Here is a 24,183-nt window from a genome sequence, read left to right as displayed (position 1 = left end):
CAAGCAAACACTGGGATGCAGTCAGAATAGGAACTTTGCTTCTGTAGAAACAGATTCACCACGTCAATTGCTGAAGGTCATCAATTCTAGCACATCGCAGAAGTAGGTTCAATCTAAAGCAGTCTTCGTTTTTGTCCTTCAAGTCGAAAAATTCTTCTACTTCAGAATTTGAATAACTCTAAGGGAAATATCTCAGATGTGGCAGATTTGTGGGGGGGAGGGGGGGGGTGGCATTCGGGCAGGCTCTGTTTCTCCCTACACCACTGTGTGAGGCTGGCAGCTCAGCCCTACCACCTATACCAGCTATAGGTATCGAAAGAGAAGCATCTCACCTAATGGTCAGGAGTGCAAAGTCTAGAGCCAGACTGCCAAGATTCAATCCCAAATCTGCATCTCATTAGCACTCACCAGTTATGTGCTCTTAAACAGACTATTTAACAAATGGGTGACTCATTTCCACCCGTTTAATGGAGGGAATAAGAGTACCTACCTATAGGTCCAGTGGCTCAGTGGCAAAGAACCTGCCTGCAGTGGAGGAGACATAAGTTGGGTCTGGAAGATTTCTGGGAGGAAGGCATGGCAACCCACTCCAGAATTCTTACATGGAAAATCCTATGGACGAAGGAGACTGGTGGGCTACAGTCCATGGGGTTGCAAAGAGTTGGACATGACTGAAGTGACTGAGCACATCAGTCCTTACGGAGATTAAATGAGTTAGCCATGTAAAGGGTTTAGAGGACTGGTCCATAATTAACATGATGCTAAGTATTGTTGAGTAACAGTTACTAGTTACTCAACAATAGTTGAATTAAAGTTGAGTTACTTAAACTAGTTAAGTTGAGTTTAAGTTGAGTTACTTAAACTAGTTAAGTAACTAGTTTCTTAAAACCTAGTTCCTAGGTTTTAAATTCTGACTTTTATGATGTAAAGTATATTGAAAAAAGTAGCTGAAAGATGATGAGATCAGGAAACTAGGCACTGATTCTAGTTCTGCCACTTCTCAGCCATAGGATCTTCACATTCACTCCTTTCCCCCTGTGGAAGCAGTAATGAGATTGGCCCAAATAATACCTGGGAAACTGAGAGCTAGAGGCCAAGAAAGTGGTGTATGGAGTCAGGCAGATACAGAAATGTACTAGCCACTTGACCTTGAACATCTATCTCACTTGACAGAGTAAAATGGGAAGAGACTGCTTGTGGGTGTAGTGATTTAATATGATCATCCAATTAAAGCAATTATCATTATCCATCAGATTACACTTTAATAAATGTGAGTTATCATTATTATTGATAACCTTTTATTTCAATAAATTCTATGATTCCAGGGATTATAATCCTTTTGTAAAAGGCTGTTGCTTAGTCGTTAAGTCATGTCTGACTCTCTGTGACCCCATGGACTGCAGCATGCAAGGCGTCCCTGTCCTTCACTGTCTCCTGGCTTGTGTGCTTGTGTGTTAAATTGCTTCAGGTGTGTCCGACTCAGTGCAACTCTATGGACTGTAGCCCACCACGTTCCTATGTCCATGGGATTCTCCAAGCAAGAATACTGGGGTGGGTTGCCCTGCCCTCCTCCAGGGGATCTTCCCAACCCAGCGATCAAACCCACATTTCTTATGCCTCCTACATTAGCAGGCGGATTCTTTACCATTAGCACCACCTGGAAGGCCCATTATCTACCAAAGTTTGCTCAAATTCATGTCCATTGAGTCAGTGATGCAGTCAAACCATCTCATCCTCTCTTGTCCCCTTCTCATGCCCTCAATCTTTCCCAGCATCAGGGTCTTTCCCAGTGAGTTGGCTCTTCGCATTGGGTAGCCAAAGTATTGGAACTTCAACATCTGTCCTTCCAATAAATATTAAAGGTTGTAAAGGGTTGATTAAATCCAGTATTCAAAAGGGGAGGAAAGAAAGAAATGAGTGTAAATTGTACAAATCCAGATCCCACACTGGAAAGACTCTGATTGACATGGTCTGCCCTTCAACACCACTTGTGGGGTCTCGGCATCGCTTGTTTCACTGTCCTGGAATGAATGCCTTTGCCACAGGGATCTGGATAAATGCAGAGAGGAGGTGAAAGGGAATACAAAAATATATAACAGTCTTCATGGTTTCACTTTGGGAATGTCATCCTTATCTTCTCGAGAGAATGGACGATACCTTGTATTTATATTTATGCAAATTACATGAGGGAGTAACTATATATTATTGACACATCTTTAGAAATATCCTTGAGCTTCAGACAAAAGTTGTCCTTCCCAGTACTCACCTTGGAGACTTTACATGTGCCTTAAGGATAAAGCCACTTCAACCACTTTTGGACCTCATTTTGTTTTTTTTTTTTAATATAAATTTATTTATTTTAATTGGAGACTAATTACTTTACAGTTTTGTATTGGTTTTGCCATACATCAACATGAATCCACCACGGGTGTACATGTGTTCCCCATCCTGAACCCCTCTCCCACCTTCTTCCCTGGACCTCATTTTGAAAGTGGATTTTAAAGCTCCTTTTAAGAAGTATACATGAAAATAGTATTTCAATGCCATTTATCTGATAAAAGACTTGAATCCAGGATATATAATAAACTCTTAACAAGTCAATAATATCAAAAATTCTAGTTCAAAAAATTGGACAAAATATTTGAATATTCATTTCACCAAAGAAAATATACAAGTAGTAGGTGTGCAGATAAAAATATATGGTGTCATTATTGATCCAAAAAATACAATTTAGATCACAACTGGTATACCATTACACATTTAAGATGGCTAAAACCAGACAACAGTATTAGTCCCAGTGTTAACGAGCGTGCTGATTACTTGCAGGCCTAGTATATTGAAGGAGGGAATGCAAAGTGGCGCACCTCTTCGGAAAACATTGAGTCAGCCAGAACGGTCTTTCAGTAAGTTACTACAGAATGCATGAGGAAATGGTCGGCAATAGCTGAGATTGAGAAAGTAATCAGAGGACAGATCTTAAAAGATTTTGCATCCTGAAATTGGATTTTCAGCAATGCACTACTCATTATTTTCCCCTGTATGTGTGTGTATGTGTATGTCTATGTGTTCCATTGTGTCTGACTCTTTGTGATCCCAAGGTCTGTAGTCTGCCAGGCTCCTCAGTCCATAGAATTTTTCCAGCAAGAAAACTAGAGTGGGGAAAGGAAATGGCAACCCACTCCAGTATTCTTGCCTGGAGAGTCCCATGGACAGAGGAGCCTGGTGGGCTGCTGTCTATGGGGTCAAACAGAGTTGGACACAACTAAAGTGACTTAGCAGCAGCAGCAGCATCCATTTCCTACTCCAGGGAATCTTCCCAACCCAGGGATCGAAGCTGTGTCTCCTGTATTGTCAGGTGGGTTCTTTATCACTGAGCAACTTGGGAATCCTGATATTTTCCCCTGAAGAAGAGTGACTTAAAGTCAGAGAAAAGAACATTCTGAAGCCTGGTAACCCATGACAAAGCAGCCTGAAATACATTGAACATTTCTTTGAACTCAATGTTTCATCTCCAAAACGTGAGTTTCGTCACCGATGATGTGCTGGTGTTCATTCTGAGATGATCTGTTTCCCCCAGATCTTTTGGTAACATGAACACCCCAGGCATCAGCCCATGTTGAGTAGTTCCTGGCTTAGTATTCCTCTAAAACACGCTCACCACCCTGCAGGGATACGTATCCTGTGTGAGGAGCATAGATACAGGTGATGAGGACCCATGAAAGGGTGTGGTGCTTTAAGAGCATTACAAGGCACCACCCATTGGTTAGTAAGAGAATCAATCTGCTTCATGAAGTTACACAATATGATGGAATAGCCATAACACACCCAAAGTTCACCAGGCTCCTATCCCTGCAGCCCCACATTTAAGTTAGCTCTGAACTTACTGTTAAATTAAAATGGCCTGCATATTTTGTGCTCTCCACTGACTTTACTACTCACTAGAGATTTGCTGTATTAAAAAGCACCAAAATTACTTCTATCAATTAACGATATTATACTTAAAGTCTTGATAAATTATGGAGTGGTGTTTGGAGCTACTGTGGGGAAAGTCTGGGTTGAATAAGAAAATGTGCCCCTGCCCTTGATTTGTGTGAGTGGGAACAGTCACTTTATACAGCCACCATAAATCATGGTGATGAGGATGGTGGTGATGATGGTGAGAAGGGGGTTAGTGCAGGTGATTAGAAGAAACCGAAGATACGGTTTTCAGTTGCAAAGTCAGTGGCCTCCCATGTGGTCATTGATGCAGTGAGTAAATCAACGCCCAATTATGATACAGTGCCTTAAGTACAGCAAGGCTGAGCACAGCATGCCAGTGGAAGTTGTGTCTGACTCTTTGGGACCCCATGGATTGTAGCCCACCAGGCTCCTCTATCCATGGGATTGTCCAGGCAAGATCACTGGAGTGGGTTGCCATTTCCTCGTGCAGGGGCTCTTCCCAACCCAGGGATTGTACAGCAAGGCTGAACACAGCACACCAATGGAGTACAGAGAAAGATGTTCTGTGCAGACATGGGGATGATAAAGATTTCTTGGAGAGTGAGATGCTTTGACCTGAGTGTCAAAGTTGGTTAGAAATTAGTCAAGAAAGTCTTTGGGCTCTGCAGAAACAAACTTTGAAACATGTACCACAATAAAGAAACACGGCAGAAAGCAAGATGTCATAGATGACTAGCAGTTAGCTTCGATCTGCTAGACTTCCTGGTATAAAAGAGAACAGTAGGTGGTTAAAGGTCTTAGGAAACATGCTGAGAGGCTTGGCATCCACCTACATACCAGGCACACCAGCTGAGTCTCCAATGCCTCTTTGGGATGTTAAGAGCAGGAATCGCCTGGAGGAAGGGGAGCTGACACTGGAATTTCACTCAAGCTCTGTAAACCATGCCATACCTTGTGTTCCAAGTCTGGCACTTAAAAAAAAAAAAAAAGGCAAAGCAAAAGCATCTTTTTTTTTTCCTAATAAAATTTCCATGTGTTTGTTTAGCCATATGCCTGTGGGACTCATATCATTCAGGAGGCGTGTTTGTGTGTAACTTCTACAAAGGGCACAGGTACTATAGTGACCAGTAGAGGCCTCAGCAAGATGTAAAGACTATGGCAGGTGTACATTATATTTTATTTTAATATGTATTCATTTACTCATTTTGCTGTGCTAGGTCTTAGTTGTGGTGCATGTGAGATCTTTAGTTGCAGCATATAGGGTCTTGTTCCCTCACCAGGGATGGAACCCAGGTTCCCTGCATTGGGGGTCTGAAGTCTCAGCCACAGGACCACGAGGGAAGTTCCCAGATGTACATTTTAGAAAGAAGACTCTGGTAGCTGTGAGTAGCATAAGTTAGACAGAGAAGCGTTAGGAGCTGGTCTACTGCAGTTACCCAGACAAACTGTGATTAATTGTCCAGTAGAAACAGGTAAGGGGGCCACATTTTCCATATATCTTTATCAGTCTTCACTCATAAGAGCCTACAAGTTGTGATTAATTCCTCAGATTAAAGATGGGTTTGGGTGTTGGTTTATTTGTTTAATTTACTTTCTAATAAGACAGTTACCAGCCACTGTTGTCCCCAAATGAGTACACTTAGGAACTCTGTAGCCACACACGTGACAATTGGGTCATCCTTTGCTGAGAAAAATGATACATCAAAGGCCCCTAATCCAGTAGTAGATACAGGGTTTTAGGTGCTGAAAGTTCAGGCAGAGCCTTGTGTTTAAAGAAAAGTTGTTCAGTTACTAAGTCATGTCCAATTCTTTGCGACCCGTGAACTGTGGCACATCAGGCTTCCCTGTCCTTCACTATCTCCCAGAATTTGCTCAAACTCAGGTCCACTGAGTCAGTGATGCCATCCAACCTTTTCATCCTCTGTTTCCTCCTTATCCCCCTGCCCTCAATCTTTCCCAGCATCAGGGTCTTTTCCAATGAGTGATAAAAAGTAAGCTGTAAAACAGACTATTTAATTAGAATGATAAAAGAAATCACTCAAAAACAACAAATTAGAAATGAACAGATATCACAGCATCCATAAAAATTAGCATAATATTTGTATTAATTAACTGCCTGACAGAATTCTGCAGTAACATTATTATTTTTGGCTGCATACTTTTGATCGTCTCTTCACTTAATAGTGTTTCTTAAACCTAATTTTCTGTGGAGAAAATAGATACTTGAGCCATTTTCTCTAATATCATCATTCATTTTATCCATTGGTGATGATTCATTGATAGTTTGGAAATGTTCTGTCTGTCAGTCCCAGTAGCGGTTGTAGGACATGGGGCTTATCACCTAAACTTGTCACCTGTTTTTTTTTTTTTTTTCCTTTGAAATGTAGGGCAGTTGTTTTATCTTTCACAAGATCACCTGTGACTGTGCATGCAAATTAGAGAAGTCCAGATGTGAGGTTTCTGCCTGTTCCCCTTCTCCCTTTGAACTAACTGAGATGATGCGCCAGTTTGTAAAAATTCAGAGCACAGCCTGCCTGCTAAGGCTGTGGGTGCTCTTAATTCTAAATACACTAGAGCAGAGGCCTCTGACAACCCAGGACTCAGGAGCAGGCCCAGAAGGCAGAAATACTAGGCTGGAGCTGCTTCCTTCTGGGAGAAGAGCTGGACTGGCCTGGCTGTGAGTCTCTCCTAGACATTTCTCCAGAACAGATGAAGGGAGCTGGAGAAGAGAGCCAGTCACCTGGATAGTTTAATTAAACAGTGGGATCCAAGAATTTCTGCAACATGTATGTGTGACACCCTGGAAAACCCAGAGTTATATGCAGGAGAAGGAGAACACACGCTCATGGCCACTGAGCCTTATTGAAGGTCCTGACACAGAGCAAGTTGCCTATATAGATGCTCTAATTCAGTCTTTCCAGCAACATCCCCAGTGCTTCCCTGGAGGTGCCAGTTGTAAAGAACTGCCTGTCAACGCAGGAGACACAAGAGATGCACGTTCAATCCCTGAGTCAGGAAGGTCGCCTGAAGAAGGAAATGACAACCCACTCCAGTATCCTTGCCTGGAGAGTTCCATGGACCTAGCAGCCTGGTGGGCATGGGGTCGCAAAAGAGTCAGACATGACCTAGTGACTAAACAATAATAACAACAATGCAGTATATTTTTATTTCCCTCAATGATTACAGGAAGACTATGACATATATAGGTACTATGGTTGTCTTAAATCACATATCTAGAAACTGAGGCAAATGAATGTCAACTCATCTGCCATCAAGTGTTGGAGTCAAGAATAAGTAAATTATTCAAATGACTTCAAGTATCAGTATCTTAATTGTCAAATCATTCTGCTTCAAATATATCTTCCTTCTGGTTTTTATTGTCTCATACATTATGTTTGACTAAGGCCTCTTTGATTCTTTAAAAAAAAATCTAATCACATTTCAGAAACTGTTGAATCTCTCTGCATTTGATGGAATCAAGGGACAGACAATGAACAAATGTATCTGTAGTCAGTTCAGTTCAGTTCAGTCGCTCAATCGTGTCCAACTCTTTGTGACCCCATGGATTGCAGCACAGCAGGCCTCCCTGTCCATCACCAACTCCCGGAGTTTACTCAAACTCATGTCCTTAGAGCCGGTGATGACATCCAACCATCTCATCCTCTGTTGTCCCCTTCTCCTTCTGCCTTTAATCTTTCCCAGCATCAGTGTCTTTTCCAGTGAATCAGTTCTTCACATCTGGTGGTCAAAGGATTGGAGTTTCAGCTTTAGCATCAGTCCTTCCAATGAATATTCAGGACTGATTTGCTTTGGGATGGACTGGTTGGATCTCCTTGCAGTACAAAGGACTCTCAAGAGTCTTCTCCAACACCACAGTTCAAAAGCATCAATTCTTCGACGCTCAGCTTTCTTTATAGCCCAACTCTCACACCCATACATGACTACTGAAAAAACCATAGCTATGACTAGACGGACCTTTATTGGCAAAGTAATGTCTCTGCTTTTTAATATGCTGTCTTGGTTGTTCATAACTTTTCTTCCAAGGAGCAAGCGTCTTTTAATTTCATTGCTGTGGTCATCACCTGCAGTCATTTTGGAGCCCAAGAAAAAAAAGTCTGTCACTGTTTCCATTGTTTCCCCATCTCTGTATCATGAAGTGATGGGACAGGACATCACTGCAAAGGAGTCATTTACTCTAAGAAACCAAGTGCCATTTATTTTAACAAAAGCAACATATAGTAATTAAAATATTGTATTAGTGTAGATTGTATTAATAATATATTTGCATTAATATAACTTTTTGCATAAGATCCCTTGTCTTAGTAATTTATTAGACCTTACTTCAAATAAATTTTTTCAAAATTCTTATTTGAAAACAGTAATTCAAACATATCTTTCTTTCCTGTCATTCTAATTGAATACTTACATATATAACAGAAAGGTTACATTTATTCGTAATTTCATTTATTTAAAAAATCTAGGAAACACCCATGCTATTCCAGCCACTTGATATTCTCAGTAACTCCCAGGAAACTCTGACCCAGAAAAGTAAACGACTTGCCTGAGGAAATTTACATCCTGGTCTTTTAATTCTAAACCATTAGCATGCTAAATCACATCTGAATTATAAAATGTTCTTCACAGCAAACTTTCTACTGAAGAAACTTGTTGCTAATATTTGTAGACACATAAATATGAATTGACTTTGGGTCAGTTATTATATCCAAATTCTGATATGACCTTTTCAAGCTCTAAGTCTTGGAGTGAGTTATTATACTTGAATTCTTTGACCCTCAGTTCCTTCATTTTTGGTGAGGATGATAATATTTATCTTGCAAGATCAAAAGACAATACTTAATATTTTTAGCACAGAATGAGGCACACATTAAGGATAAAACAATTAGCCACCATCTTTGTAAAATTTAAGTGTAATCTTAAAAATACATGAAGGTATTTTTTAATGATGCTCCTATTTAGATATGCAGCTTGTCATGTTTTCAGTTTTTCTAGTCAGGAACCGAGTGTTGATTACTTTCTGTGCTGGTACTAGCATAATACTCAGTAAATGTGTGTGGAAAATTTCTGGGAATGATCCAACTGATTTTTACAACTAAAATTTTAGTTAATTTTCATCTCTAGATTTTCTAATAAGCCTTGATACTGAACAATAAAGTCAAAATTGAGAAGGGAAAATTTTTGTTTTCCTTTTTGTTTTTAGTATCTCAAAATCTAACCAAGTTCTTTAGACTGAAAGGAAATGATGTCAAAACTTGGATTTATGCAATGGAATGAAGAACACTGGAAGTGGAAAATGTGTGTGAAATTATCTTTCCTTTTCTCAATCTATTTAAGACACAATTCCTAAAAACAAAAATGAAGCAATTAATTATGATATTCCTTGCATAAATGTAAATATATGAGAATAATAGAAAAAGGACTAGAAATAAATATGTAAGATTCTTATATCAAGATGCATATTAATTAATGGCAGGTGACATAAGCCAAGAATGCCCATAGCAATCCATATAATGTCTAATAAATTTAGGAAACTTTAAAATCAGTAGGTACTAGGCACATGCACACACATAGAGAAAGGATATTAAAAGAGGAATACAAAATAAACATGCACTTAAGAGTCTGCAGATGATAAGTGCAGCCATGAAATTAAAAGATGCTTGCTCCTTGGAAGAAAAGTTATGACCAACCTAGTCATAGTCAAGTCAAGGCTATGGTTTTTCCAGCAGTCATGTATGGATGTGAGAGTTGGACTAGAAAGAAAGCTGAGCACCGAAGAATTGATGCTTTTGAACTGTGGTGTTGGAGAAGACTCTTGAGAGTCCCTTGGACTGCAAGGAGATCCAACCAGTCCATCCTAAAGGAGAACAGTGCTAAATATTCATTGGAAGGACTGATGCTGAAGCTGAAACTCCAATACTTTGGCCACCTGATATGAAGAACCAACTCATTGGAAAAGACCCTGATGCTGGGAAAGATTGAAGGCTGGAGGAGAAGGGGATGACAGAGGATGAGATGGTTGGATAGCATCACTGACTCTGGACATGAGTTTGAGTAAGCTCCAGCAGTTGGTGATGGACAGGGAGGCCTGGAGTGCTGCAGTCCATGGAGTTGCAAAGAGTTGGACACGACTGAGCAACTGAACTGACTGAAGTGAGTCTTCCAAATCATTAGGAGAGAGGAGAAAAATAAATCGAACAAACTGATAGCAAATAACAATATGATAGACTTAAAGTGTTAGTTGCTCAGCCATGTCTAATGCTTTGCGACCCCACGGACTGTAGCCCACCAGGCTTCTCTGTCCATGGGATTTCCCAGGCAAGAATACTGGAGTGGGTTGCCATTTCCTTCTCCAGGGCAATCTTTCCAACCCAGGGAGCAAATCTGGCTCTCTGGCTTTGGAAGTAGATACTTTACCATCTGAGCCAGGGAAGCCCAGGGAAGCCCAGGGAAGCCCATGATAGACTTAAACCAACCAGATCAACCATTTAAATACTTAAATATGAATGAACTAAATATTCCAGCTGAAAATCAGAGACTGACAGATTGGACGGTAACAAAACAAAAACTGCTAATTGCTTTTTACGAGATACATGATTTAAAGGTACAGTATCACAAGTCAAACAGAAGGACAGAAATTAAAGTGCAAAACTTGAAACTATATTAATATATTTAATTCATTCTTGACAAAGTAAATTTCAACATAAGGAGTGTTACCTGAGATAAAGATGACTATTTTATAATGATAAAAGAAGTGAGAAGACAAAACAACCCTAAATAGGAATTTGGGTAATAAGAGTTTAACAATGCAGGAAGTACTATAAAATAACAATAACTGGATAGTAATTACGAGGTGAAAGATGCATCAACTAACTTTCTTGTGGTAAACATTTTTAAACACATACATGTATCATTCATCACATTGTACATCTTAAGCTTACACAAAGTTAGATGTCAGTTATCTGCTAATCTTCTTGTAATAAACATTTTTCAACATATATGTGTATCACTCATCACATTGTACATCTTAAACTTACACAATGTTAGATGTCAGTTATATCTCAATAAAGCTGGAAGAAGTTCATAAAAATCTAATTAGCATAATTAAATGAAGAAATAGAAAATGTTACAGTAATATTTGGAGATTTTAAGTCTTAAGGAGTAGATAAAATCAATAGAATTTAAAGAATTTGAACAGAATTATTGATTGAAAAAACGTAATTTTTAGAAAAACGTGTATTCAACGGCAGGAGGCAAATTATTTTCAAGTTCACATGGGACAATAAACAAGATATACCATATATTAATCCATAAAACAATTCTAAATATATGTCAAAGAATTAAACCATAGAGGATATATGTCCTCTGGTTGAAAAAATTAAAAAGACTGGATTACAATTCAGTATAATGAAATTCTATCTGGAAAACCTTCCAAAACATTACACAGCATTCTTCCAAATAATTCATAGGACAAAAAAGAAATCATGAGGAAAATTAGAAAATATTTTTAACTGAGTGAATATTAAGACACCAAATAATGAAATGTGTGCAAGGTAGCTCAAGAAGTGCTTAGAAGAGAAGTTTGAAACTTTTAAGTTGTTACATTATAAAATAAAGAAGTCAAATAAATTATATACATTTTCAACTTAATTTTAAAAGTCTAAGAAGTAAGGACATTAAACTCAAAATGTTTAGATAGAAGGAAACAATAAAAATTAGATAATACATCAATAAAATGAAAATGAGTCAAAAATATATAGATCTCTAAAGAAATTGATCAATAGAAAACATATTAGCAGTATCAGGAATGACAGGAAAAATCACTGAAGGCATATTAGCACAAAAATTCTGCCAATAAATTCAACAACTTAGATATAATAGCCAAATTATTCTGAAAATACATGATACAGAAAAATGAAAAAGAAATATGAAATGTGAAAAGAGGCTTCTCCAGAGGAAAACTCCACTTAGAAGTGGACTTATTGGCAAATTCTATCACCAATTATGAGAGAATTATTAATCTCATTGAAACTCAGAAAGTCAGACTGAAGAAAGGTCTCCAACTCATTCTGTGAGACAAATATATCCATAACTCCAAAGGCAGACAAAACATTGCAAGAAAACAGAATTATAGGCCAATATCTCTCAAGAAAATGGTTCAGATATTCTAAACAAAATATTGGTAAATCAAATTCAGTAATATATGAGGAAATATAATACATGAGACTAAATGGTATCCATCTTGGCATGTTTTAACTTTCAAAAAATAACCAATCACATTAACAATATGCATATAAAATCCTAAAAGGTGGGAAGGACTTGAGATTTGACTTGGAAGAGTCCTAAATGTCCTTCTAAATTGAAGAAATTAATCTACATCTAAGTGGGGATATGATTTATATAGGTGTATATATTTTGGGAAACAAATGATAAACTTAAGACCTATGCATTCATCATATATAAATCATACTTTAATAAGCAGACCTATTTATCAACATATGCTCTTAAATATCCTTTACCATTTAGGATTGCCTTTTCATAATAGAATGGACCCTTTAATTAATTTTATGAAATCTTGGTACAAACCTATACCAGTTTGTCTATATCTCAATGTTTCTATATAAGAAAGATGTGATATCTCTATGAAATAAAGGAGTGATTATTTCCAAATCTGTTATTAATGATATCTCATTTTTTATTCTGTAAACTGGGTAAAAATATGTAAGGAAACATATGATTGCATAAGGGTAATATCAAGTCTTTTAACTGAGAGTCACTATACTAATCCGTGTCTGTATACCATGCTGCATTAAGATGTGGAGAAGGCACTGGCACCCCACTCCAGTACTCTTGCCTGGCAAATCCCATGGATGGAGGAACCTGGTGGGCTGCACTCCATGGGGTCACGAAGAGTAGGACATGACTGAGCAACTTCATTTTCACTTTTCACTTTCATGCATTGGAGAAGGAAATAGCAACCCACTCCAGTGTTCTTGCCTGGAGAATCCCAGGGATGGCAGAGCCTGGTGGGCTGCCGTCTATGGGGTCGCACAGAGTCGGACACAACTGAAGCAACTTAGCAGCCGCAGCAGCACCGCAATTGCAAATGCTCTGCTTAAAAGCAAGGGTTCTCCTCCACTCATCCTTCAAAGCCCATTTCAGTATCTTCTTCCCCATGCAGTCCTTTGTATTAGACTTCCAGTTCATAGTAATAATTATTAATATTAAAGTCTCAGTCCCTGTTAGAGCCCCAGCTTATATTAATATTTCCATGGGTTGTTTTTACTACTTCCCTTTGGATTTCCTTTTACTGAAGCACTGTGACATTTGGAGCTCGACAGCACTGCCTAAATTATATGCAGTGCAGCCTCTTATGATCTCGAGAAGGGACCTGTGTGATGAGAGAAAGGCTTCCTGAATGGAGATGCAGACTCTTGGGTTTCGGCTCTGCAAACTCTCCACCTCCATCTCTGAACTGTGAGTTCACATGCAGGAATATTAGTGGCCTCATGTGTGAAACAGAAAAGTTGGATTACTCTCAGAGCTGAGCTGCCTTTCAACTCTGAGATTTTATTGTCTTACCAGCCCCTGGGGAGCATTTTACACCCGGTTGTCAAGAGGCGCATAGGAGCCATGGAAGACTGTCAGGCTCATTAAACCCTCCTCTGTGGCTAATTCTTTCCCAAGAGAGCTGTAGGCTCTGGGGCAGCCAGAGTGCACAGGGCTAAGCTTCAGGGACAGAATTGAATCAAGGTGGCTGCAATACCCATGAAGCTAGAAATGACCTTCCTTCTGACCTTGAGAATCATTTACTTCCATATTTGAAATCAGTAATAAGAGTTCACTCCAATTTAGTCTTCAGCATTTGCCTTCTTATAGAAGCGAGTTTACTTGATAGAAGGGATAAACTTGTTTAGAAAATCACATATTTTCCCCAGCACTGATGAATGCCCAGATTTGGAAGTTCAAGGGAGATGTGATGGAAATGAGCAGGAAAGCACCTAAACTGACCATTAATTTGTGCACTTTGTGAGATACACTATCAATGTGTCATGGCCCTGAGAAATCACCTTACTTTTTGATTACATCCTCCTTTCTAGAAGGTAAAGGAGCATTCCTAGTGGGTGTTTCCGAGCTGGAACTGTGGTTGAGTCAGGCAAACAAGCAAAGTCCGACACCGTGCAAAAATCATAAACCAAAACACCCAGAGAGCAGCACGGGAAAGTTTAGTGAAAATCTGTATGTTTTAAGAACTGACCCTCCCCCCAGCAAACATTCACATACACAAATAGAAGGTTACAATTCAAAACACAGTCTCAAATCTGACTTTACCTGATGACTACATATTACTTTTTGATTGTTCAGCATCGACCTGTCTTTTATTGAGCGGTATGCTGGAGCCATCTTATTGGATCATGAAAGTCAATTGTTAAACTGGGGAGGATTTTGCAAATTGGCTGTTAAACACAGCCATTATTAAAGATTAAGTTATACTCCAGTTCAGTTCAGTTCAGTTGCTCAGTCGTGTCCGACTCCTCGTGACTCCATGGACTGCAGCCCACCAGGCTTCCCTGTCCTTCACCAACTCCCAGAGCCTGCTCAAACTCATGTCCATCGTGTCAGTGATGCCATCCAACCATCTCATCCTCTGTTGTCCCCTTCTCCTCCCGACTTACAGTTATATACATTTTACTGTTATGTTAAAAGCAGAGAGCAACATGGAAACTCATCAATTTTACTGCTGTGTACCAGTATAGGGGAAACACCATATGACGCTGACTGCTGCATCAACTCCATACTCAGTTGAGTCACACTGGTAGCTTGAAATTGGCTATGGGAATATTTATACCGTTGGAATTACAACATGCTGCAGATCAGAGCCTGGTTTATTGCGTTGATTGTCTGAACGTAAAGTGCCGGATAAAATATAGATAATGAACTTCAATTTAAAAGTGTGGCATATTTGTAACCATTACACTGTGAATGTGTGTATGCCTGTGTGCTCAGTTGTGTCTGACTCTTTGTGAACCCGCCAGGCTCCTCTGGTCCATGGGATTTCCCAGGCAAGAATACTGGAGTGGGTTGCATTTCCTCCTCCAGGGGATCTTCCTGACCCAGGGATTGAACCCGTGTCTCTTGCATGTCCTGCATTGGCAGGTGGATTCTTCACCACTGAGCCACCTGGGAAGCCTTTACATTGTGAATAGCACAGAATATTTAGGAAGTGTTTATCCAGTATTAGCTCTTAATTCAGCAAAGAAGTTGCTTGCAACTTATCTCAAGTTGCCTTCTCTTGTATCATGTAAGTGAACACCGAATGGATGATGAGCCATTGAGGATGGAGTAACACTGCTTGTCTCCTATGCCACAGATTGAACCCCTCACAGAGCAAACTCAGGTCTAGATGAGCTGCACATTATTGCGGAGATCTCTGCTCCTCCATTGGTAATCTTGGTGGTGTAAAGGTCAGTAGCTACTGAGTCTCCCACATTTGGGGCAGTCTGTCCTGGATGAGTGGAGAAGGTAGCTAGCTGGACATGAAGGAGGGGCAGGAAGTGGCTTTGTGGGGACAGAGACCACTAGAAGGATGGTCAACTGACCCCTAGGGCCTAATTACCTCACGGTCACAGGTCAAGTCACTTCTATCCTTGTGGCCTTAGTTTCCCCATGTATAATGCTAAATTTTTAAATTCATGTACATATATTGTATCACCTCTGACAGTAACAGCAAAGGGAGCAATAGCAATATTGACCAAGACCAAGACCCACTGAGGGGGTCCATGGTCCAGGCATCATTCTAAGTATTTTGCATGTATTATCTCAGGTAACACTCATAACATCACCATAAATAAGAGTCAGGTAGGTTAAGCATGTTGACTATATTGGCAGAGTTAGTGCTGTGGCCACCTGATGTGAAGAGCTGACTCATTGGAAAAGACCCTGATGCTGGGAAAGGTTGAAGGTGGGAGGAGAAGGGGACAATAGAGGGTGGTTGGATGGCATCACCGACTCAATGGACATGAGTTTGGGTAAACTCTGGGAGTTGGCAATGGACAGGGAAGCCTGGCATGCTGCAGTCCATGGGGTCACAAAGAGTTGAACACAACTGAGCAACTGAACAGTAAAAACAAGTGCCGTAGGATTTAAATCAGTTTAAACCTGCTCATTTTAAACTATTAGCCTCTACTCCAAATATCAGTTATTCATAAGGCCTTCTCACACAATCTTTTTACATTTCTTTTTCTTGGGGATGGTTTTGATCATGCCCTCCTATACACTGTTATAATCTCTGTCCATAGATCTTCAGGCACTCTATCAGATCTAATCCCTTGAATCTATTTGTCACTTCTAATCTATAATTGTAAGGGATTTGACTTAGGTCATACCTGACTGGTCTAGTGGTTTCCCCTACTTTCTTCAATATAAGTCTGGATTTTGCAATAAGGAGTTCATGATTTGAGCCATGGTCAGCTCCCAGTCTTGTTTCTGCTGACAATATAGAGCTTCTTTATCTTCGACTGTGAAGAATATAATCAATCTGATTTTGGTATTGGCTGTATGGTGAAGTCTGTGTCTAAGAGTTGTCTCCTGTGTTGTTGGAAGAGTGTGTTTGCTATGACCAGCCCGTTCTCTTGGCAAAACTCTATTAGCCTTTCACCTTCTTCATTTTATATTCCAAGGCCAAATTTGCCTGTTACTCCAGGTATTTCTTGACTTCCTTCTTTTGCATTCCAGTCCCCTATGATGAGAAGGACATCTTTTTTTGGTGTTAATTCTAGAAGTTCTTGTAGGTCATCATAGAACTGTTCAACTTCAGCTTCTTCAGCATTAGTGGTTGAGGCATAGATTTTTTTTTTAATTTTATTTTTTTAACTTTACAATATTGTATTGGTTTTGCCATATATCACCATGAATCTGCCACAGGTATACACGTGTTCCCCATCCTGAACCCTCCTCCCTCTTTCCTCCCTGTGATATTGAATGGTTTGCCTTGGAAATAAACAGAGATCATTCTGTCATTTTAAAAATTGCACTGAAGTACTGCATGTTGGATTCTTTTGTGGACTGTGAGGGCTAATCCATTTTTTCTAAGGGATTGTTGCCCATAGTAGTAGATGTAATGGTCATCTGAATTAAATTTGCCCATTCTGGTCCATTTTAGTTCACGGATTCCTAAAATATCGATGTTCACTCTTGCCATCTCCTGTTTGAACACTTCCAATTTACCTTGATTCATGGACATACCATTCCAGGTTTCTATGCAATATTGTTCTTTACAGCACTGGACTTTACTTCCATCACCAGTCACATCCACAACTGGTGTTGTTTATGCCTTGAGTCAGCCTCTTCATCCTTTCTGGAGCAATTTCTCCACTGATCTCCAGTAGCATATTGGGCACCTACTGTCCTGGGGAGTTCATCTTTCAGTGTCATATCTTTTTGCCTTTTCATACTGTTCATGTGGTTCTCAAGGCATGAATACGGAAGTGGCTTGCCATTGCCATCTCCAGTGGACCAAGTTTTGTCAGAACTCTCCACCATGACCCATCCACCTTGGGTGGCCCTACACAGCATTGCTCATAGTTTCATTGAGTTAGAGGCTGTGATCCAAAAACATCTAAATGACCCAGATAACCATGATTATGTGATCCTTCACCTAGAGCCAGATGATGGATTGTGAAGTCAATTGGGCCTTAGGAAGTATTACTACAAACAAAGCTAGTGGAGGTGATGGAATTCCAGTTGAGCTATTCCAAATCCTGAAAGATGATGCTGTGAAAGTGCTGCACTCAATATGCCAGCAAATTTGGAAAACTCAGCAGTGGCCACAGGACTGGAAAAGGTCAGTTTTCATTCCAATCCCAAAGAAAGGCAATGTCAAAGAATGTTCAAACTACCACACAAATGCACTCATCTCACATGCTAGCAAAGTAATGCTCAAAATTCTCCAAGCAAGGCTTCAATAATACATGAACCGAGAACTTCCAGATGGTCAAGCTGGATTTAGAAAAAGCAGAGGAAACAGAGATCAAATTGACAACATCCATTGGATCATCAAAAAAGGAACATAATTCCAGAAAAGCATCTACTTCTGCTTCACTGACTACGCTAAAGCCTTTGACTGTGTGGATCACAACAAACTGTGGAAAATTCTTAAAGAGATGGGAATATCAGGCCACCCTACCTGCCTTCTGAGAAACCTGTGTGCAGGTCAAGAAGCAACAGTTAGAGCCAGACATAGAGTACATCAAGGCTGTATATTGTCATCCTGCTTATTTAGCTTATACACAGTACATCCTGGGAAATGCCGGGCTGGAGGAAGTACCTGCTGGAATCAAGATTGCCATGAGAAATATCAGTAACCTCAGATATGCAGATGACATCATCCTTATGGCAGAAAGTGAAGAAAACTAAAGAGCCCCTTGATGAAAGTGAAAGAGGAGAGTGAAAAAGTTGGCTTAAAGCTCAACACTCAAAAAACAAACATCATGGCATCCAGTCCAATCACTTCATGGCAAATAGATGGGGAAACAATGGAAATAGTAACAGACTTTCTTTTTCTTGGGCTTCAAAATCACTGCAGATAGTGACTGCAGCAATGAAATTAAAAGATGCTTGTCCCTTGGAACAAAAGCTATGACTAACCTAGACAGCATATTAAAAAGCAGAGATATTACTTTGCCAACAAAGGTCCATCTAGTCAAAGCTATAGTTTTTCTAGTAGTCATGTGTGGATGTGAGAGTTGGACCATAAAGAAAGCTGAACACCAAAGAACTGATGCTTTTGAGCTGTGGTGTTGAAGAAGACTCTCGAGAGTCCCTTGGACTGCAAGGAGATCCATCCAGTCAATCCTAAAGCAAATCAGTCCTGAATATTGATTGGAAAGACTGATGCTGAAGCTTAAGCTCCAATACTTTGGCCACCTGATGGGAAGACCTGACTCATTGGAAAAGACCCTGATTCTGGGCAAGATTGAAGGCGAGAAGAGAAGGGGATGACGGATGATAAGATGATTGGATGGCATCACCGATTAGATGGACATGAGTTTGAGCAAGCTCTGGGACTTGGTGATGGATTTTGATGCCTGGTGTGCTGCAGTCCATGGGGTCACAGAGTCGGACACAACTGAACTGAACCGAACCAAATATCGGTACATGTGTATAGATACATATTCACATCTAATGATTTTTATCTTTTAAAACTTCTTTTAGATATTACTTTAAGCAAAATTTATTCAGACGTTTATGGATGACCTATTATTAACAGGTAGGCCAAATTTAAATGTCAACATTTTTCTGGTGAGTCTTGCCTAGTTTTTTAGGATGGAAAGACCTGCCATTTTTATGTACCAGCATACACCTTGTACTCATTGCTTTCACAGAAAGCACTTAATACCTGCTTTTATAATTGTATGCTTATTTGACCTCATTTCAAGGTAAAGGTATGCCTTCCTCAGTTACCCCTAACTCTAGCACCCAGGCCACTACTTTTTTCTTTGTATGGGATCAATAAACATAAGTATAGTGACTCAAAGGGAAATTAGGCAGGTAACAGGAAGTGATGTTATCACACAACTTTGCCTGGAGCCTGAGATCAAGGTCAACTTGGGTTAAGGCAGTCTCTCTCTCTCTGTGAGGCCACTGCTTAACACTCAGATGTGCTACCTTGCTGGGGTTTTGTGTGAAGTCATTAGAAACTGTTAACAGCATAGCAAACATTAGTGTGTTAGAGCAGCTACTTAAGGCCTTAATGGAAAAAAGCCCTCCAGAAATGTTAGGTGAAACTGGGATGAGAAGATGGTTTAAAAGGAACTGAAATTGAAAACAAAAAATCCTACCCTGGCTTTCATAAAGCACTTCCTTTGTTGTCTGCGCACAATAATATAATAGACGGACCCTGTACCAGTCACTGGAGATGAAAGGACAGCCCCTGCATTGAGTGTCTAGGCCAGTGAGAGACAGACAAGGAGCTCCGTGATTGCAGTGCAGTATAATAATACCTGCTCTACAGACAGCTTTACAGAAACACAGGGTGAGAATGCTTTGGGTCAGTAACCATGTCCGGAAAGAATGTACAGATTTGCAAAGAAGCTTGCCAGTTTGGGGGGAAAAGGGATGTTCTCAACTCCGGAAAGTGCATGCTCAGGACGGCTAAAAGGATTTAATGAAGTTATACGTGTGCAAGACCTGCTAACCACAAGCTACTAGGGACAGGCTGAGAAGCGATGCTCAGCTTGAGAACGGCACGCTCATTTATACTCAGAGTGCGCTCACAGCCAAACAGCGGTAACACCTTTTGCCAGGTCATTATGCTATTAAGTGGAATAACATAGGAAAGTGTTCTGTAAGCAGTGTGATGCAGAGGTGTAAAGCAGGGTCAGTTTTAGCAGTGGGTGACACATGAAACGAGTCAGATTCCCTAACAGTGTCGCCTGCAGGACTCTATGGCCCTGCGCCCTCACCATGCCACCCCTCCCTGGCCTTGCTTTGTCCTTGATACATCAAGAGAGTTTCTCTGTTTGAGTCTTAATAGGGTTTGTTTGTTTCCCCCTTCTTCCCATTCATATTCTTTCCCTTTCACCTGCTAGGTATTTCTATGCCACTGGCCGTTACATTAATCAGATCTCCACTAAAATATAACCTCCTGAAATGGTCTTCCTTGATCATCCTAGTCAAAGGTGCTGAGCATTCCTCCGGCCTCACCATGTTGTTCCATTTTCTTCACCCCCTGGACTTCTTTGTCAGCTTGTATGTAAACCAGATGCCTCCCTGAAATGGGATAAGGGCTCCAAAAAGACAGAGGTTTTGTTCCCATTGTTAACTGCTGTATTCTAAACATCTGACACAGTGATTGTATCTCAGGAAACATCAGATGAATTAATGAATAAATAAGAAGTGAAAATGAAATAACCTTTGTGATTGGAGAATCAATTGAGTGACTGTGATGTTAAAGAAAGCCCTTCTAACTCTCTGTGGATGAGGACACGATGCCTAGTTGTACTGGTTCAGCATCCTAAAAGGCTGTGCATAAGCATGGGGTCATTTTAGATTCGAGCTGACTAGTGCTTGAAGATTAGAAGTTACAGCTTCAGTTTTTGTAGGCAGAAGAAGCACTCACATTTGAAATGATGTCTCAGCAAAAGATTTGACTCTTTTCCATGTCCCATGGACTGAAGTATTATTGTCCTTCAGCTGTATTTTCCTTTTCTTTTTTAAAGATACATTATTTGCTTCTTTCTTTCTAAAATGAGCAACGGATGTTATAGCCCAAGTCCCCTTTTCTCAAGATTTTTACTTTTTGAGACATCACTGTGGACAGATTATTCTTGCTCTTAGCAAACATTCTTCCTGGAATGTATTAATGTATTTATCTCTGTCAGAAAGCAGAGACCTAATAACCAATTCCCCAAACCTCTTGCAATATAGCATCTAATTTCCTCTCCCTTGAATTGTCAGCCACATGCCTGTATGTTCATTCCCCAGTAGTACTCCCTTCTCCACTCAAATGTCAGATCGAATCCATTGGAAAAGATTGTTTTCAAGATTTATTGCTCTTTTTTGCCTCATTCTCTTTCTTCTTTCTGATGGCATCGTGCTGAGAGGGCCAGCTTTGCATGCACTGCTTCAGTAACTGAAATAGGCAACAGATAACCGCAGGGCCATCCTGATAGTCTTTCTTGGAGCATCAGTGTCTGATGATCCTTGGAGAGAGTCATCAGTCTCAAAGGGCAAAGGGAGTCAGATGAGCATACTGCAGAGATGACTCAATAGAAAGAGAAATCATTATACAAATCCGCAAATTCACGATGCATGTCAACTCTGATAATGATGATATTTATTACTTTTTAAATTCTTTATCATTTATAAATGCAATCCCACTCATTCAGAAAAGGATGCATATTTACTCAAGAACATAGTACAACTAAGCCCCCATGCTTTCCCAGCATAGAAGATCTACAGTGATTTCTTTCCTGTCTTCCTGATGGGGGGACCATCCAAAAGTTGTTATTTTTTTATGTACCTTTTTTGATTCTTATAACAGCCATAAGCAACTATTCAATTTCCACTTTATAAAGAAAAGCAAGAATAAAAGTAAATTTCAGAGACGGAAAGGGATTGGCTTTACGTTTACATAACAAGGCAATGGCAGGGCAGTGATTCAAAGTGATTGTCACATCAGAGCCCATGGACGTTTTTTGGCTCAGTCTGTTGCATTTAGCCATTGTCGTGTTTAGAACAACTTAGAGGGTCTCTCAGATGGTAAAGAATCTGCCTGAAATGTGGGAGACCTGGGTTCGATCCCCGGGTTGGGAAGATCCCCTGGAAAAGGGAACAGCTACCCATTCCAGTATTCTGGCCTGGAGATTTCCACGTACCGTACCAGCCCATAGGGTCACAAAGAGTCAGACATAACTGAGCGACTTTCACTTTCACTTCCCAAAGAAAGAATACATAACTTCATGCTATGAAGAAAAAATATCTGCAACCTTGCACTTTTCTAAAATGGATTTGAATATACAACAAGGGTATGGCTATATATGAGAGACCAGACATCTTCTGCCTTCCAATAGACCTGAAACTCTATTGGAAAAGATGGTCTTTAATTAGATAATCATTTACATGGATAAGTGTGAATTACTGCACATGAGGGGTTGGTGGTTTCTAAAGGAGATGATGATGGAATCGAGGATTTTTATTTTGTCTGAGAAGTTGCTGGAAGGGATGCTTGGAAGGGGTTCAGAAAAGACTGTGTTCAAGCATGTGAATTGAAGCTGAGGCCTGAAGGGGTCAGATAAGGAAAGAGAACATTTCCACAGAAAGAATACCAGGAGCAGGAGGCGCTGAGGTCTCCCGCATCAGATGCAGTGGTACAGTGCCTACAACCACCATGCTTCAAGGAGCCACAAATATGTCTTAATATCTTTATAAAGCAGAAGAAAGAAATGAATATAACCCACCCTGGACATATTGGTATTAGTATTAGTCTTGGTATTTGGTACTAGTCTTCATACCACACTGAAAGTCCCTCAGTTGTGTCCGACTCTTTGCGACCTCAGGGACTGTACAGTCCACTGAATTCTCCAGGCCAGAATACTGGAATGGGTAGCCTTTCCCTTCTCCAGGAGATCTTCCCAACCCAGGGATTGAACCCAGGTCTCCCATATTGCAGGTGGATTCTTTACCAGTTGAACCACGAGGGAAACCCAAGAATCGTGGAGTGGATAGCCTATCCCTTCTCCGGTGGATCTTCCCAACCCAGGAATCGAACCAGGATCTCCTGCATTGCCAATTAAGCTATCAGGGAAGCCCTAGTTTTCTTACCAATTCAGTCATAAAATATACCTTTTAATATTTCTATTAGGGAAGAGAAGCAGGCTGTAGATCCATGAGCACAGTGATGTGGCCAGCCTGACAAAGGAAAAAAAGATAGAAAGCCGCAGCGTTTGAGAGGCTGGATGACGCTGCTGTTGGTGGAATACAGTCTTCTGTTTCCTGCCATCTCATTTTGTGTGCATGCTAAGTTGCTTCAGTCACGTCCAGCTCTTTGCTACCCCATGGACTATAGCACGCCAGACTCCTCTGTCCGGGATTCTCCAGGCAAGAATACTGGCGTGGGTTGCCAAGCCCTTCTCTAGGGGATCTTCCCAACCCAGGGATGGAACCCACCTCTCTTCTGTCTCCTGCGTTGGCAGTTGGGTTCTTTACCACCTGGGAAGCCATCTAATTTTAGATGATCCTTAAAAAATTAAAAAATAAGATGAAGAGAGGAAATAAAGCTGGAGGACTCCTTCATTCCTTCTCCTTACTTCTGAGGTTGGATTCCCCAAACATTTCCTTGATTGCTACCCACCCTTCTGCCATGAGGCCTCCTGTTTCCCACCCTGATCCCATCATGTTTATTGAAACTGTCAGTTGAGATGGGATGGAAAGAATTATGCTGGAACATAATAACATAATAATAGTAATTACACCAGCTACATTTTTATTGAATTAATGAGTGAGTGAGTGGAACAAAATTGTCTGTGTTAAAGTGGGTGGAGCTGACAGTGAGCGATAACAGCCTTCAGATAAAAAGCCATTCCTCTGTGATGCATTTCAACAAGCACCGGTTTAGTACAACTACGTATTGTACCGTATGAAGCACCAAGAACAGAAATGTAAATCGATGGAGTCCCGGATCTCAAGGCGGCTTCCGTCCTTGGAATGGAAGGCAGACGTGGGAGAGTC

General features: G+C 40.3%; 1 long non-coding RNA gene across 1 annotated transcript; it reads right to left on the bottom strand.

The window, feature by feature from the left end:
- Positions 1-21,521: 21,521 nt before the first annotated feature.
- Positions 21,522-23,758, bottom strand: LOC129626829 (uncharacterized). Its single transcript, XR_008702229.1, has 3 exons — positions 23,623-23,758; positions 23,299-23,364; positions 21,522-21,706 (listed from the first exon to the last, which is right to left on the bottom strand). It is a non-coding gene; the product is annotated as an uncharacterized LOC129626829 (long non-coding RNA).
- Positions 23,759-24,183: the final 425 nt, after the last annotated feature.

The sequence above is a fragment of the Bubalus kerabau genome, chromosome 14 (assembly GCF_029407905.1).
Source record: "Bubalus kerabau isolate K-KA32 ecotype Philippines breed swamp buffalo chromosome 14, PCC_UOA_SB_1v2, whole genome shotgun sequence".
Lineage (NCBI taxonomy): Eukaryota > Metazoa > Chordata > Mammalia > Artiodactyla > Bovidae > Bubalus > Bubalus kerabau.
Note: the sequence above shows the minus strand (reverse complement) of the source record. Positions and strands in the feature narration are given on the sequence as shown.